The sequence below is a fragment of the Rhinatrema bivittatum genome, chromosome 1 (genome assembly GCF_901001135.1).
Source record: "Rhinatrema bivittatum chromosome 1, aRhiBiv1.1, whole genome shotgun sequence".
NCBI classification, from domain to species: domain Eukaryota; kingdom Metazoa; phylum Chordata; class Amphibia; order Gymnophiona; family Rhinatrematidae; genus Rhinatrema; species Rhinatrema bivittatum.
Window position 1 is genome coordinate 211,171,372 of NC_042615.1, and position 15,477 is coordinate 211,186,848.

The 15,477-nt window shown below is 42.7% G+C and overlaps 1 protein-coding gene across 2 annotated transcripts in view; it reads right to left on the reverse strand.

Moving 5' to 3' along the window:
• PPP2R2C (protein phosphatase 2 regulatory subunit Bgamma) overlaps positions 1–15,477 on the reverse strand; it is a 623,817-nt gene that overhangs the window by 470,078 nt on the left and 138,262 nt on the right. The window lies entirely within an intron of this gene.

A 15,477-nucleotide genomic window follows, 5' to 3' on the forward strand; every position in this document is an offset into this window, starting at 1 on the left:
GAGTCTACACAAGAAGAGAAGCGCTGCAACCTGATTATAAGTCTGCAGGCTTAAAGTCAACACACCATAAAAAATGTTTGCCCCTCACCCTGCAAGATATATAGGGACCTTTGTTTTCAGTTTTTAATTATTTTTCCTGGGAATTTATCAGTGTTTATTATAACCAAAAAAATGGCAGAAAATCTACGGAAAAAATTACTTCTTTTTTCCTACTGATTTTCTTCTGTTTTTGTTGGTTATAATAAACACTGATAAATTTTCAGGAAAAATTACAAAAACTGAAAAACGAAGGTCCATAAAGATACAGGTACCTTGGTGTTGGCTTATTTGGAATACTTTTTTATTTAGTTATTCTATTTTTTTTTATTGTTTGTATTGCTATTATCCATGCAGCAAATGTGGCCGTGAGGTTATTTCCTGTTTTCCCTGTAAATCACCATTTTAATTTCTTTGTGTTTCTGTTGCGCTGGACTGACTGCGGGCCTACCCTGTGGCCAGCTGAGCTTACCTGAGACCCAGGGCAGTGGGCAGAATGCTGACGCTGCAATGGTCTCCCAGCTTCAGATGCAGCAATGGGACCATGCTGTGCTGGCCATGCCATTCTGCTACATGAGCGTCCCAAGGCACGTAAGTCTCTCCTCAATTTAAAGGCCCCGTGGCGGGAAACTTCCCATGGCACCCTCTGATGACGTCACTATGGCCTTTCTATATAAGGTCCAACCAGACCTGCAGTGGATGCCTCAGCAACAGATCGATCTCCTAGGAGTAGCTGGTTGCCTGACTCTGTGTTCCTGACTCCTGGTCTTCGTCCTGTCTTCCCCTGGATTGCTTCTTTGGCCTTGACCTTAGACCACTCCTGGAACTCACTTGATTGTTGCCTGTCTCGACTCCTGGTACGTCTCCTGGACTTCGCTTGATCAGTGCCCATCTCGACTTCTGGCACGTCTTCTGGACTTCGCTGTTGGCTGCCTGCTCTGACAGTTGGAACGTCTTGACTCTGCTTCAGCCTGCTGTTCATCATAGGATTCCTCATCATCGGAGACCTGCGCCTAAGTCCAGCTGGTCCCGGCACCCATGAGCTCAACCTGCAAGGAATGAGAGCTGGTATTCGTGAAGTTCATGTTGGGTCTCTGCACCAGCCAATCCTGCCTACCAATGACGAGGACAGGTAGGCCCCTCCCTGCAGGTAGCATCAACCTCATCTTGGCCCAAGGGTCCACACCTGCAACAGTTTTTTGTCATAAGGGTTTTTGGATAAATATAATGTTGTAGCGTTATGCTCAGTGTGCTTTGTGGTACTATCACGTTAAAAACACAATTTAAAATTATTACCATCACTCAGCCCAGGATCAGGCCCAGGCCTCGGTGTCTAGGCCTGGGAGCCTCTTCTTGGACCTCTTCGTTCTTCAGTAATTGCAAGCCATTTAACGATGTCTGCTGGGTCCAGGCCTAGGACCCGGCCTCCAGGTCGGGTCTTGACATCGGGCTTGGGTCTGGGCTGAGGTCCCGGCATCAGGACCCAGCCTCCTGATCGGGTTTCAGTGTTGGGCCTGTGCGATGAAGAAGAACTTCTGTGACTTCGTGTCCATCTTGAACTGGCAAATACTCCTGTGTTAACATTACTTATATGCCCCTGAGGAAGCTTTTCCGTGAAACACTGGCCGTGTTGGGCTGTGTTTATATTTTGCACAGAGAGACTGCTACTTAACTCTTCTTCACATGGTCATTGGAGATGAATGTCTACTAAAGACTGATTTTGAAAGTTCATGACAGACTTTTAATTTAATAATAAAAAACAAAAAAATATTTTTTCAATTAATAAATATAATTTTACAGTGATGGTGAATGATTAGAAGACCGGTTGGGTTTTGGGTTACAATCACAATGTCTGGCTTGATGACACTGTCACTTAGGCTATAATTTAAATTTAATTCAGTTGCCCTAATTTTCTACAGTTTACCGATTGGGTTACTGTATTGACACTCCTTGTTTGCTAATTGAAAGCTCCCATTATTACTGCACTGCCAAGTTGGTTAGCTTCCCTGATCTCTCTTAGCATTTCATCATCTGTCAGAGCATTTTGGCCAGGTGGATGGTAGTATACTCCTATTACTGTACGCTCACCCAACACACATGGGATTTCTACCCATATAGATTCTACTGAGAATTTAGTCTCTTGTATGATCTTTATCCTTTTGGACTCTATACCCACCTGAACATAAAGTGCTACACCCCCACCAAGTCGATCTTCCCTATCATTGCAATATAATTTGTAGCCTGATATAGCACTGTCCCATTGGTTATCCTCCTTCCACCAGGTCTCTGAGATGCCAATTATGTCTATCTCATCATTCATTTCTATACATTCTAACTCTCCCATCCTACTTCTTAGACTTCTGGCCTTGGCATACAGACATTTCAAAGTGTGTTTTTGTTTATATTAACAACTTGCTTTTCATTTGATATCGATGATTTGGAATTCTTTAGCTCAGGTAATTCTTTACTTATAGTCACATGGACTACCTTTTGCTTTTATTGGAACCTCTCTTTTGGGATACCCTATCTCTCCTGTTTCATTAGTATCCTTCAAAGATACATCCCTCCGAAGCATTACTGCTGAGTGACTGTCAGCTTTCCCCCTTGTTCTAATTTAAAAGCTGCTCTATCTCCTTTTTGAAAGTTAGAGCCAGCAGCCTGGTTCCACTCTTGTTAAGGTGGAACTCGTCCTTTTGGAAAAGTCTCCTCCTTCCCCAAATGGTTGTCCAGTTCCTTACAAAACTAAATCCATCTTCCCTGTACCATTGTCTAATCCACCATTGAGACTCCGGAGCTCTGCCTGGCTCTGGGGCCCTAAACGTGGAACAGGGAGCATGTCAGAGAATGCTACAGTCTTGCCCTGCCGGAGGCCAGCATAAAACTAATGGAAAGGATGACTGCAGAAGAAGAGGAGGTGAGAGAGGAAGCAGTATGATGAAACCTACAGTTGTAAGCTGTTGGTCTCAGTTACATTCCCCAAGCAGCAGTGCCTATAAGTCATAAATGCTAGGGAGTGTAATAGAACAGTATCATCGAGATGTGTCATGGTAGGAACCGTGATCATTCCAAACACTCAAATGATTGAATAACATAACTTTTCTATGACATTTTAAACATAAAAAATGCTGGCAGATAAGGATCATAAGGCCCAATCTAATCTGCCCAATGAGCTTCCTTTTACAATTCCATAGATCACAGTTGATCTTGGACTTTCACATTTGAATACAGAAAGCTGTATGTGACTTTAAGTGAGCAAAATGTTACTGTCGCATGCATTAGTTCATACATATTTAGCCTAGTACCTGCATACCACATCCCATTAATATACAGTATTCTGATACAATACACTTTAAATACCTACAGTACCTGAATGTAATCCAAATAAAATCCAAATAAATAAATAAAATTATCCTTTCATGGATTAGAATGGCTTCTTTTCCAAAAGTCTGAAAAAAATTAAAGTCAACACAAAAGCTCCAAGGCATTGAGAATACAAATTTAATTCAATTTCTTTAGGAAGCCGATTCAGAAAGGGGCGTTCAGCCAGACGCACAGCTTTACATGCTCTGGAACAGGGTATTTCTGTGGGCAAGACTTATTGCCAATGTAGCAAGGAGTTTTGGGCAGGGAAAATGTGCACTCCAAAATGTGAGTGCTGCTTAGCGCCCTCGCATGGAAATCCCATGGAAATGAGGGCATTAAGCAGTACTCCTAGATGCAGAGAGGTGCACTGGGAAATAACCCAGGTTTTCCTAACACTGGAATCTTAACTCCTGGTTGGAGATGGAGTCAAGTTTACAAATGATGCTGTGCTAAAGCTTAAAACCCTTAGGAACATTTTAAAAAAGGAAAAAAAAAATAAAGAAGTCAGGATTTATCAGACTAACCACTGCCACTTAGCCAGATAAGTCAGTAATTATTCGGTTATCTAGCTGTAGGTTTCCCAGTCAGTACTTATCTGGCTAAGTGGTGGTGGCTGCCACTTAGCCAGATAAGTACTCTCTCCTCCTGTCTACATAATGGGTGCTCTTCTGTTTCAGCGATAATGCCCCCAGTCAATGTGTTTTGTTTTGTTTTTTAACCCTCAATGTATTTGCATAGCATTTGTTTACTGCATCCGGAGTTAAAAAAAAAATTGATCTGTGCATTAAAACTGTGTGCTAATATATTCTTAACCCATTGATAACTACATTAGCCTTAAATTGTATGAATAAGTTACTACAATAACTTGTTTGTATGCTTTGCATGGGCATGGGTGAATCAAATGGGACATCATGCTCTTATTTATTTCAATAGTTTGTTCCTGTTGTGCTGTTAGGGAACTAGATCCAACTACCAAAACAGACATGTAATCTATTTTTGAACTATCAAACATACAGAATATTCATCCCTGGGAAGGAGCTAAGATGGTGGCTTAACCAGAGCACTGTGCGCCTCGTTGGAAAGTTCTTCTAAGTTTATTACCTTCTGAAGTTCTAATGCCTCTGAAAAGGAAGGGGAGAGTAAAAGTCTATCCCTCGAGTTCTACTCTACCCCCGGGGCAGAAAACAATCTTCCAGTGCACCGGAGCGACATTGCATAGAGGGACAGGCGTACCAGCTGTCGAGGAGGGTGAAGAAGCCCCCCCCCCCCCCCCCGGACTTCGGAGGAGTTCTCTCCAATTCCTGTAGGTGAAAGACTGCCGCTGGAAACGCGGGGAGACATGTTGCCATGCTCCGCCCTGAGTCACGAAGTTAGACCTCAGGATTCGGAGGTCGAGGGACTAGCATCATGAGACTTACCCATGTTCAGTTTGTCGGAAGCCAGCGAGGAGGCTGGTGGAGACCCGGAACAACAGGAAGCAGATGGCCTGATTGTGGATAGAGAGAGGCCTGCTCTGCAACCTCAGGTGAGCCAAGATTTGCCAACTTTGGTTCAGGAACCAGCGGTTGTCACCCTGGACTCTTTATGGGATCTTACATCCTCTATGATAAAAATGTTTTCTGAATGTTCAAAGAAAATAAATGGGATAACTCAACAAATGGAAATTATCTCAAAGAAGAATGAAGAATCCCAACAAGGAACTTTGGGAAAGTTTAAGGCTATGGAAACAGAACTACACTATGTGAAGGAAATTCAATCGTTATTATTCAAGATTGTGGTGCCATGAAAAGAAAAGTGGAATATATTGAGAATGCGTTAAGATGTCTAAACTTGCGAGTCCAAGAGTGGTGGGAGAAATTCCACGAATTACCCTCAGAAGATATTTCTTTGAAATCCTTGATTTCACAAATGAATCTGCTCCCCCCCTGGATAAAGTATACTTTCTCCCTACTCACTCAAATTTGCAATCCCAACCTATTTCTGTTGATTTGGGAAATTTAACAGCGATGTTAGAATCCTCAGCTTATGAAATAGCCGAGAGAGCCACTTTATTGATATCCTTCTGCACTAAAAAAGACTTAAGCATGGTAATGAAAAGTTACTTAAAAAGTTACTTATGGTAGACCCATAAACATGGTCTACCATGTTTATGGGTCAAACAACTAGAATGTTCCCTGACCTGACTAAATCTACACAGGAAAGAAGGAAAGGCTTTTTGGCCTTATGGCAAGAGACTCTAGCTGTAGGCGCAACTTTCTTTCTAAGGTTTCCTTGCAAATTCATAGTCAAATATAATAGAGATAATTATGTCTTTTTTCAACCAGAACAGCTGAAGAGTTTTGTAGATTCAAAGAGAGTACTACTGTGAAGTAGCTAAACCCAGGTTAATTCAACCTATGTTAGAATATGCAAGCTAGTCGAAGCTATGTCATTTCTTAGTTGTTTATTACCTCTGATCTCCTCGTATATGTACCCTCCGCCCTATTTTTGTGGTCTAATGGGTAAATGTTGTATGATGTTTCTAAGAAAGATTGATATTTCCTAGAATATTCTTTGTTTAGATAAATACCATATTTCTGTAACAAAGTGGATGCTTTGTGTAGATTTGTAAAAATATATAAATTAAAAAAGAATATTCAACCCTGACAATGATGTCCAAACTTTTGAATTATCATAAAATCATAGAATCCATTCTACAATCAGAATAGATTGAACATGTATATCAAAATGTGACAGTCCTCACAGATTTCATGTGATACCAAGTGTTCCAAATAATTTATATTCCACTGGCTGCTCAGGCAAAACATAAGGAAATATTGTTTCACATTGAGGGTGAGGAATGAATGGCCTCGCCTGTCACCAGAGACTGAGACAAAAAGAGAGAGCAACGTTTAATTCAGGAAAACACAAGAGAAGCAAAGAGGATAAGTGGTGACCTGAAAGTAAAGCAAGGAGATCAAATACAGTCTGCAGAAATACAATGCTAGGCTCATCCAGACAGACTGGATGAGCCTAGCAGTCAGTATTTGCTGTCACATTCTGTTTTCCCATGCATTGTACTTTTGAGTTTCATGGCTGAGTGATCACAAATCTGCTATAGTAATCCACCTTTAAGCCTTCCAGGACATATGAATAGTTCCAGACCCATAGTCTGGAAGCTATTAATTTATGGCCCAGCATGCCATTAAAAACTAAAAAGTCAATGGAGTAGAGGAGCAGCCTAGTGGTTAGAGCACATGGCTGAGAACCAGGAGGGTTCAAATCCTACTGAGACTCCTGGTGACCATGGGCAAGTCACTTCGTCCTCCATTGCCTCAGGTGTTGCAGTCTGGGAAGCTGCGGACCAGGAGTGAACCCTTAGGCTGAACTACCCCAATGATAGGGCAGGTCGGGAGGCGGAGCCACAGGCAGAGGTCTTCACCCGGGAACCAGGAACCCCCCAAGGAGGAGCCCGTAGGGTCCTAGAACCTTGGGACTTAGGAGAACAGTGAGAGTCTCTATAGTAGAAGAAGGCCTGGGCAGAGAGTATGATAAGGTAGTCCAATAAGAATGCTGTAGTCCGTGGGCTGGTTGGGGCCGGCATATGCTGGAGCAGATAGTGAGCAGATACAGAGTCTTATAGCGTGCTGTAGACTGGAGCAAGCTAGGAGCAGGAACGGAGTCTGTAGCGTGCCATGAGATGAAGCAACCTGCAAGCAGGAACGGAGTCTGTAGCGTGCTGAGAACTGGAACAGACTGTGAGCAGGAACGGAGACGAACCCAGGTCAGGCTGGCAGCAGGCAGGAGTGGAATCAGGCACGGGCAATGGTCGGTGGCTGGCGGCAGGCAGAAGCAGAGTCAGGAACAGGCTGAGGTCAATGGCAGGCGGCAGGCAGAAGCAGAGTCAGGAACAGGCTGAGATCAATGGCAGGCGGCAGGCAGAAGCAGAGTCAGGAACAGGCTGAGGTCAAAGCAGGAATGTGGAACAAGTGAAGCGCAACTCAGAACTACTAACCAGTAGCGACCCTCGTTGCAAGGCAATGAGACGGTAACCGAACGCCGGTTAAATCAGGCTTGGGGCATGGCATCGTTAGCCCGGGCGGGGCCAGACTTCCGGCGGCTGTGCGTCCATAGTGCGCGTCCTCACGCGCGCGCGCGCGTGGTGGCAGGGAGATGAGTTGGTAATGGCGGACGCCCTGAAGGACCGACAGAGCCGCGGGAGCGGCGTTTCCACCACTGTAGGTAAGCGCAGTGCAGAGCGGATAGAGGGGAAGCAGTGGAGACCGCAACACTCAGGTACAAACTTAGGGGGGTCATTTACTATGATATGGTAAGGCTTTAGAGTGCGTGATATTTGAAATATCATACATTGTTATAATTTTTTTGCTAATGTACATGCAAAGAAGCAAATTCCATTCTAATTATGCAAATGAGGGTCCCCATCAGCTTCACACATTAAAATAACACATTTTTTCACTATATATCACAAAAAAAGAATAAAATGGCTATAGCTTTTGAATTGTAGCTATTTGGGTTTTGGACAAAATATCACGAAACCGGCCAGATTGGTGCTTAATGTTTCCTTACTCTTCCATACAAGCCTACAAAGCCCTGCATCTATAAAACAAACTCTCCTACCAGGCCATGCTTTTAAGAGCCATTGCACCAGGTCAGTTTACAGTGATTTTGGTACACTGGATGGTTTAGGTTGCTAATCAGCAGCACTAAGCGGGAAGGGAGGCAGAGAGATGCCACCTAAAGAAGTCCCAGCACTGGGGGCAGAGTAAAAACAGGTACAGGTGGGAGAAAAGAATCTACATCTAGGATCACCATGCAGTGAGTAAATATTTCATCCCCACACCACACTACTGGGTCTTTCAGAGGAAAAGCTGATCACAAGGTACCGCTTGAACTCAGAGGCCATTATGGTGTTATATGAAGAACTCAAAGCAGACCTTGATCCAGTCACTGAAAGGTCCCATGCTATACCACCAGGCCTTGTGAAACTGTTGAGCTCCCTCCATTTCAGGGCTTCTAGCTCTTTCCAAACAACAACTTTGTAGGGTGCATGTGCAAGCCTCTTTTTCCAGGTGCTTGCACCATCTACTGGGAACCATACACAACTGTGTTCATGCTTACATCGGATTCCTTGCTCAGAGGCAGGAATTACTGGCCCTGAAGAGGGGTTTCTATGGCAAGGTGCAGTTCCCCCCACGCCCTGGGAGAGATGGACTGCATCCTCTAGTCCTTATCCCACATTGAAAGAGGGAGGAATTCTACCACATTCGAAAGCTCTTCCACTCTCTCAATGTGCAAGTGGTGTGTGATGCATAAATGCACATCCTTAATGTCGTACCCAGGCAATGCCTGTATCCTGGGACAATGAGCATATTTTGTGCAGTTTGAAGGCAGGAGGGTATGGCCATGGCTGGCATGGTAATACCTTTGCTTCTATTCCCATTTCCTTTCAATGCCTTTCATGCATATGCCTGGAAGGTATATGTCTGCCTAGGAACTGTGCACCTCTCGGGCTTTGTATCTATACATATACAGCACAGTCAAACCTTGTCGCACTGCCTAGATGTGGTTAGTAGCAGAAGTCTCGGGAGGCCCTAGACTGAAGCCTCCCACCACTGATAACTTTTCACCCATTACCTACAATTATCCCTCTCAGGCTCATAGGAAAAAAATTAAGCCTTGGGTCAGAAAAACACAACAGCCAGAGTGCCATGTGCACTGTCAGTTCATAATAAGAACCTGGTAACCTTTACAGAGCAGGAGCAAACAAGGAATATGTAAATAGGCAGAACTGAAAATGCAGATTTGCTTCTTACACATGCATTGTATTGTATATGCATAATGTATATGCAGGCATTACTATGGCTGTACATGTACACAGTACACACACCACCTGCTCTGCCGAACACGATGCCACATGAAAAATTGTTATTTTCACCAACACTTACTAGCGTTTAAGGCTCAGTCAGCTAATTGCAGGGCATGTGACTGACCACAGTATATGTGCTTGTCTATGCCTCTTTGTCATTTCATATAAAGCATGTACTGTATGTACATGTGGTCAAGCTTATAGTAAGATGCAGAAGCTTCAGTTTGGAAAGTACACATTCGCTATTAGTCTTCACTACATGGGAGTTATCATAAAACTACTCAGTGCTGGATTGCATGTGAAAGGAGAAATAATGGAAGATTGTTTGCAGGCTCAGCATAAGGATGTCAGGACTATGTATATAGCACAAGTTGAATCTGGTAGAAAACTGGCTGGAGCAAGATGAACATGGATAGGTTTAGTCATAGTAACTATTATATTGCACACAGAATTCAACATAAGAACATGCCATACTGGGTCATACCAAGGGTCCATCAAGCCCAGCATCCTGTTTCCAACAGTGGCCAATCTGGACCATAGAACCTGGCAACTACCCAAAACCTAAGTCTATTCCATGCTACTGTTACTAGTAATAACAGTGGCTATTTTCTAAGTCAACTTAATTAATAGCAGGTAATGGACTTCTCCTCCAAGAACTTATCCAATCCTTTTTTAAACACAGCTATACTAACTGCACTAACCACATCCTCTGGCAACAAATTCCAGAGTTTAATTGTGCGTTGAGTGAAAAAGAACTTTCTCTGATTAGTTTTAAATGTGCCACATGCTAACTTCATGGAGTGCCCCCTAGTCTTTCTATTATCTGAAAGAGTAAATAACTGACTCACATTAACCTGTTCTAGACCTCTCATGATTTTAAACACCTCTATCATATCCCCCCCCCCCCCCTGCTGTCTCTTCTCCAAGCTGAAAAGTCCTAACCTCTAATCTTTTCTCATAGGGGAGCTGTTCCATTCCCTTCATCATTTTGGTCGCCCTTCTCTGTACCTTCTCCATCGCAACTATATCTTTTTTGAGATTTGGCGACCAGAATTGTACACAGTATTCAAGATGTGGTCTCACCATGGAGCGATACAGAGGCATTATGACATTTTCCATTTTATTCACCATTCCCTTTCTAATAATTCCCAACATTCTGTTTGCTTTTTTTGACTGTCGCAGCACACTGAACCGATGATTTCAATGTGTTATCCACTATGACGCCTAGATCTCTTTCTTGGATGGTAGATCCTAATATGGAACCTAACAATGTGTAACTATAACATCGGTTATTTTTCCCTACATGCATCACCTTGCACTTATCCACATTAAATTTCATCAGCCATTTGGATGCCCAATCTTCCAGTCTCACAAGGTCTTCCTGCAATTTATCACAATCTGCTTGTGATTTAACTACTCTGAACAATTTTGTATCATCTGCAAATTTGATTACCTCACTTCGTATTTCTTTCCAGATCATTTATAAATATATTGAAAAGTACGGGTCCCAATACAGATCACTGAGGCACTCCACTGGCCTCTCCCTTCCACTGAGAAAATTGTCCATTTAATCCTTTTCTTAGTTTCCTGTCTTTTAGCCAGGTTGTGATCCTCGAAAGGACATCGCCACCTATCCCATGACTTTTTACTTTTCCTAGAAGCCTCTCATAAGGAACTTTATCAAATGCCTTCTGAAAATCCAAATATACTAAATCTACCGGTTCGCCTTTATCTACATGTTTATTAACTCCTTCAAAAAAGTAAAGCAGATTTGTGAGGCAAGACTTGCCTTGGGTAAAGCCATGCTGACTTTGTTCCATTAAACCATGTCTTTCTATATGTTCTGTGATTTTGATATTTAGCACACTTTCCACTATTTTTCCTGGCACTGAAGTCAGGCTGTAGTTTCCCGGATCACCCCTGGAGCCATTTTTAAATATTGGGGTAACATTAGCCACCCTCCAGTCTTCAGGTACAATGGATGATTTTAATGATAGGTGACAAGTTTTTACTAATAGGTCTGAAATTTCATTTTTTAGTTCCTTCAGAACCCTGGGGTGTATACCATCCGGTCCAGGTGATTTACTACTCTTCAGTTTGTCAGTCAGGCCTACCATATCTTCTAGGTTCACCGTGATTTGGTTCAGTCCATCTGAATCATTACCCATGAAAACCTTCTCCATTACGGGTACCTCCCCAACATCCTCTTCAGTAAATACTGAAGCAATAAAATCATTTAATCTTTCCGCGATGGCCTTATCTTCACTAATTGCTCCTTTAACCCCTCGATCATCTAACGGTCCAACTGACTCCCTTACAGGCTTTCTGCTTTGCATATATTTTAAAAAGCTTTTACTGTGAGTTTTTGTCTCTACGGCCACTTCTTTTCAAATTCTCTCTTAGCCTGTCTTATCAATGTCTTACATTTAACTTGCCAACGTTTATGCATTATCCTATTTTCTTCTGTTGGATCCTTCTTCCAATTTTTGAATGAAGATCTTTTGGCTAAAATAGCTTCTTTCACCTCCCCTTTTAACCATGCTGGTGATCGTTTTGCCTTCATTCAACCTTTCTTAATGTGTGGAATACATCTGGACTGTGCTTCTAGGATGGTATTTTTTAACAGTGACCACATGCCTCTTGCACACTTTTTACTTTTGTAGCTGCTCCTTTCAGTTTTTTTCTATTTTTCTCATTTTATCAAAGTTTCCCTTTTGAAAGTTTAGCAAGAGAGCCATGGATTTGCTTACTGTCCCCCTTCCAGTCATTAATTCAAATTTGATCATATTATGATCACTATTGCCAAGTGGCCCCACCACCGTTACCTCTCTCACCAAATCCTGTGCTCCACTGAGAATTAGATCTAAAATTGCTCCCTCTCTTATTGGTTCCTGAACCAATTGCTCCATAAAGCTATCATTTATTCCATCCAGGAACTTGATCTCTCTAGCATATCCCAATGATATATTTACCCAGTCAATATTGGGGTAATTGAAATCTCCCATTATTACCGCACTACCAATTTGGTTAGCTTCCCTAATTTCTCTTAGCATTTCATTGTCCGTCTCACCATCTTGACCAGGTGGATGGTAGTATACTCCAATCACTATAGTCTTCCCCAACACACAAGGGATTTCTACCCATAAAGATTCGATTGTGCATTTAGTCTCATGCAGGATTTTTATCCTGTTGGACTCTATGCCATCACGGACATAAAGCACCACACCGCCTCCTGGGTGCTCATCTCTGTCATTGCGATATAATTTGTACCCCAGTATAGCACTGTCCCATTGGTTACCCTCCCTTCCACCATGTCTCTGAGATGCCAATTAAGTCTATGTCATCATTCACTGCTAGACATTCTAATTCTCCCATCTGACTTCTTAGACTTCTGGCATTAGCATACAAACATTTCAAAGTTTGCTTTTTGTTTGTATTTTCATTCTGCTTTTTAATTGATAGGGATAAGTTTGAATTTTTTAGCTCAGGTGAGTTTTTAGTTACAGTTACTTGGACTACTTTTCTTATTATTGGAACCTCACTGTCGGGATGCCCTAATTCTAATGCATAATTAGTATCCTTTGAAGATACCTCCCTCCAAACCATGCGCTGCTAAGCGACTGTCGGCTTTCCCCTTTGTTCTAGTTTAAAAGCTGCACATAGTGTTATAAAGCCAATTTCATGGATGCATGTCTGGGTGGGTGTTGCTATGTCTGCTAAAACATTGATGAGAGAGATGTTATATGTAGCCGACCTTCAATGGATGTGATGCTTTGCTTTCCTTTGGTATATGGGGTAGGGTGATGTCAATGGGCATTGTAACAATTAGGGTCAAGCAAAGCTAAAGGACTCGCTCTTACTGTATACATAATGGCATAGTGTAGCAAATGTCAATCCCTGACACTATGACCATCGCAACAGGTGAGAATCTCTGCTGTCAGTGTGACTCATGTTAACTCTCTATGGCACAGATGATGCTGGATATGGTTACCAGACTGGTTGTGAGGGGCAGATAATGAAAGATTGTTTGCAGGCTCAGCATATAAGGATATTAGGGCTATGTATGTAGCATAAGTAGAATTTAATAGGAAACTGGCTGGAGGCAGTTGCTCTTCCTACCCACACCATTAGAAAGAAGGTACAATGATGCAACAATATCCACTTGTTTGGTCGTTGAATGCAACTCTGGTGTGTTGAAAGATCATTTTCCCTAATTGGATAAAACAGGGGGTGCCCTATAGTATAACCCTCACACAGTTGCAGAGATAGTGCTGGCCTGCTGCATACTTCACAATATAGTTATCTTGTATGGTATCTCCGTTAGAGGAGGATTCTACATGTCATCTCACCTATATTCATGAAACCACATGGAGTAGGAGCCAGGTTTGTCACAGAGCCATCCAGCACTATTTTCCTGTATGTACAGGTATTAGCTTTCTTAAAACCTTGAAGTGATTACTGTAGAACAAGTCTTCCATTGCAGCTCACCATCTCAGTTCTTGGCTTGTTTTAGGTTTTTCAAGGTTCCCTGGCCTTCTGTGTATCTATGTGGGTACTGCCACAATGCACAAGGTAAACCTCAGGGATAGTTAAAGGGCAATGAGAAGAGGCAGACTTGGCAGAAATAACAGCCAAATATATGCTAGAGGGCACAAAGGCCTGGGACCCAAAAGCACGTCACTTTGTCTAGAAAGTCCAAATAAAATTGATGACTCACCTTCAACTTTAATACTGAAACTGCCACGTATACTCTTCATGGCAGTATCTCGCACATATGTCTCAGGATAAACAGCAGGAACACTTGTGGCCACAATGCCATTCACATGTGTGCCTTGCCATACAATGGCACAGCAATGAATCCTGCAAGAGTTCACAAGGGACAAGGTGTTTCTTGGTCAAAGCTGTTGATATCTTCCTGTCACTTTGCAAGCCTTGGGTTTCTGTTATGTGGGAGCTGGTACACTGGAATGTTTCTTCTCTTAGCTTTCTAGGCCATAATATCTAGCAATTTAGATCCTTTCTTAAAAGTGCCCACCCTCATTCCAGCCCTCACCCAGAAATTCCACTGTGGGAAAGCGAAATGGCATGGTGTACTGTATTGTTTCTTTCTAATCTGTTCTCCTGAAGTGGCTCAGCCTCTAGCTATAATGTCTTTTTGTTTCCTTCACATTTTTATTCTGATGCCTTGCAGAGCATCATCTCAGACAATGGGCTATGATTATAACCTTGACAGTCCTTCACATTAAATGATTATAGTCAGATATGTGCCACTTCAAAGTGGCACATCAAAGGGGCATGGGATAAACATTGTGGATCCATCAGGTCCAGAGGACACGTATAAAATAGCAGGTAGCAAAACACTGCACGGAGCGGCAGTAGCCACAGAGGCATTCACGGAGCGGGATGCCAGTGGCCAGTGGTAGGTGTTCCACCTTCATGGAGCAGAAGGATGGAGGGCTGTCATCTTCCAATTAAATTTAAAAAAAACCCAAAAAAACAGGGATGGGATCCATCAGGTCTAGAGGACGCATATAAAGAGCAGGTAGTAAAACACTGCACGGAGCAGCAGTAGCCACAGAGGCATTCACGGAGCGGGATGCCAGTGGCCAGTGGTAGGTGTCCACCTTCACGGAGCAGAAGGATGAAGGGCAGCCATCTCCCAATTAAAAAAAAAAAAAAAAGAAAAAAACAGGGATGGGTTCATGGGCTATAGGTATTACCAATTATTAGGCTTTTCAATATTTGATGATAGTTAATGTGACTTTCAAGGCATACTTCACTTTCAATGCATATCCAGCATAGCTCCCTGCTTCAACGACAGGGGAAAAGAAAAACTAATACTTCACACATATCCAGCATTGCCCTCTGCTTCATGGCAGAGAGCTATGCTGCCGCTTACCCAACTAATCAAACTTAATATTTCACTTGGAAGCAGCTCCATCACTGCTCTCTACATTAATAGTGGGGGTGAAAGGGAATTAGAACATAAGGTTACTAAGAGCCAAGAGAAACAGATAAGTATGAGAAAAAATAAGTGTGAAGCTTGCTGGGCAGACTGGATGGACTGACTGGTCTTCTTCTGCCGTCATTTCTATGTTTCTATATGTATGAATGCTTTTCAGTCCTAATTCTGTGCACACACATCCACACACAGATCTAGTAATGCCTTAGGTAGGTGGCAGACAGCATAAGTAGAGAAGCCAGTGACCACA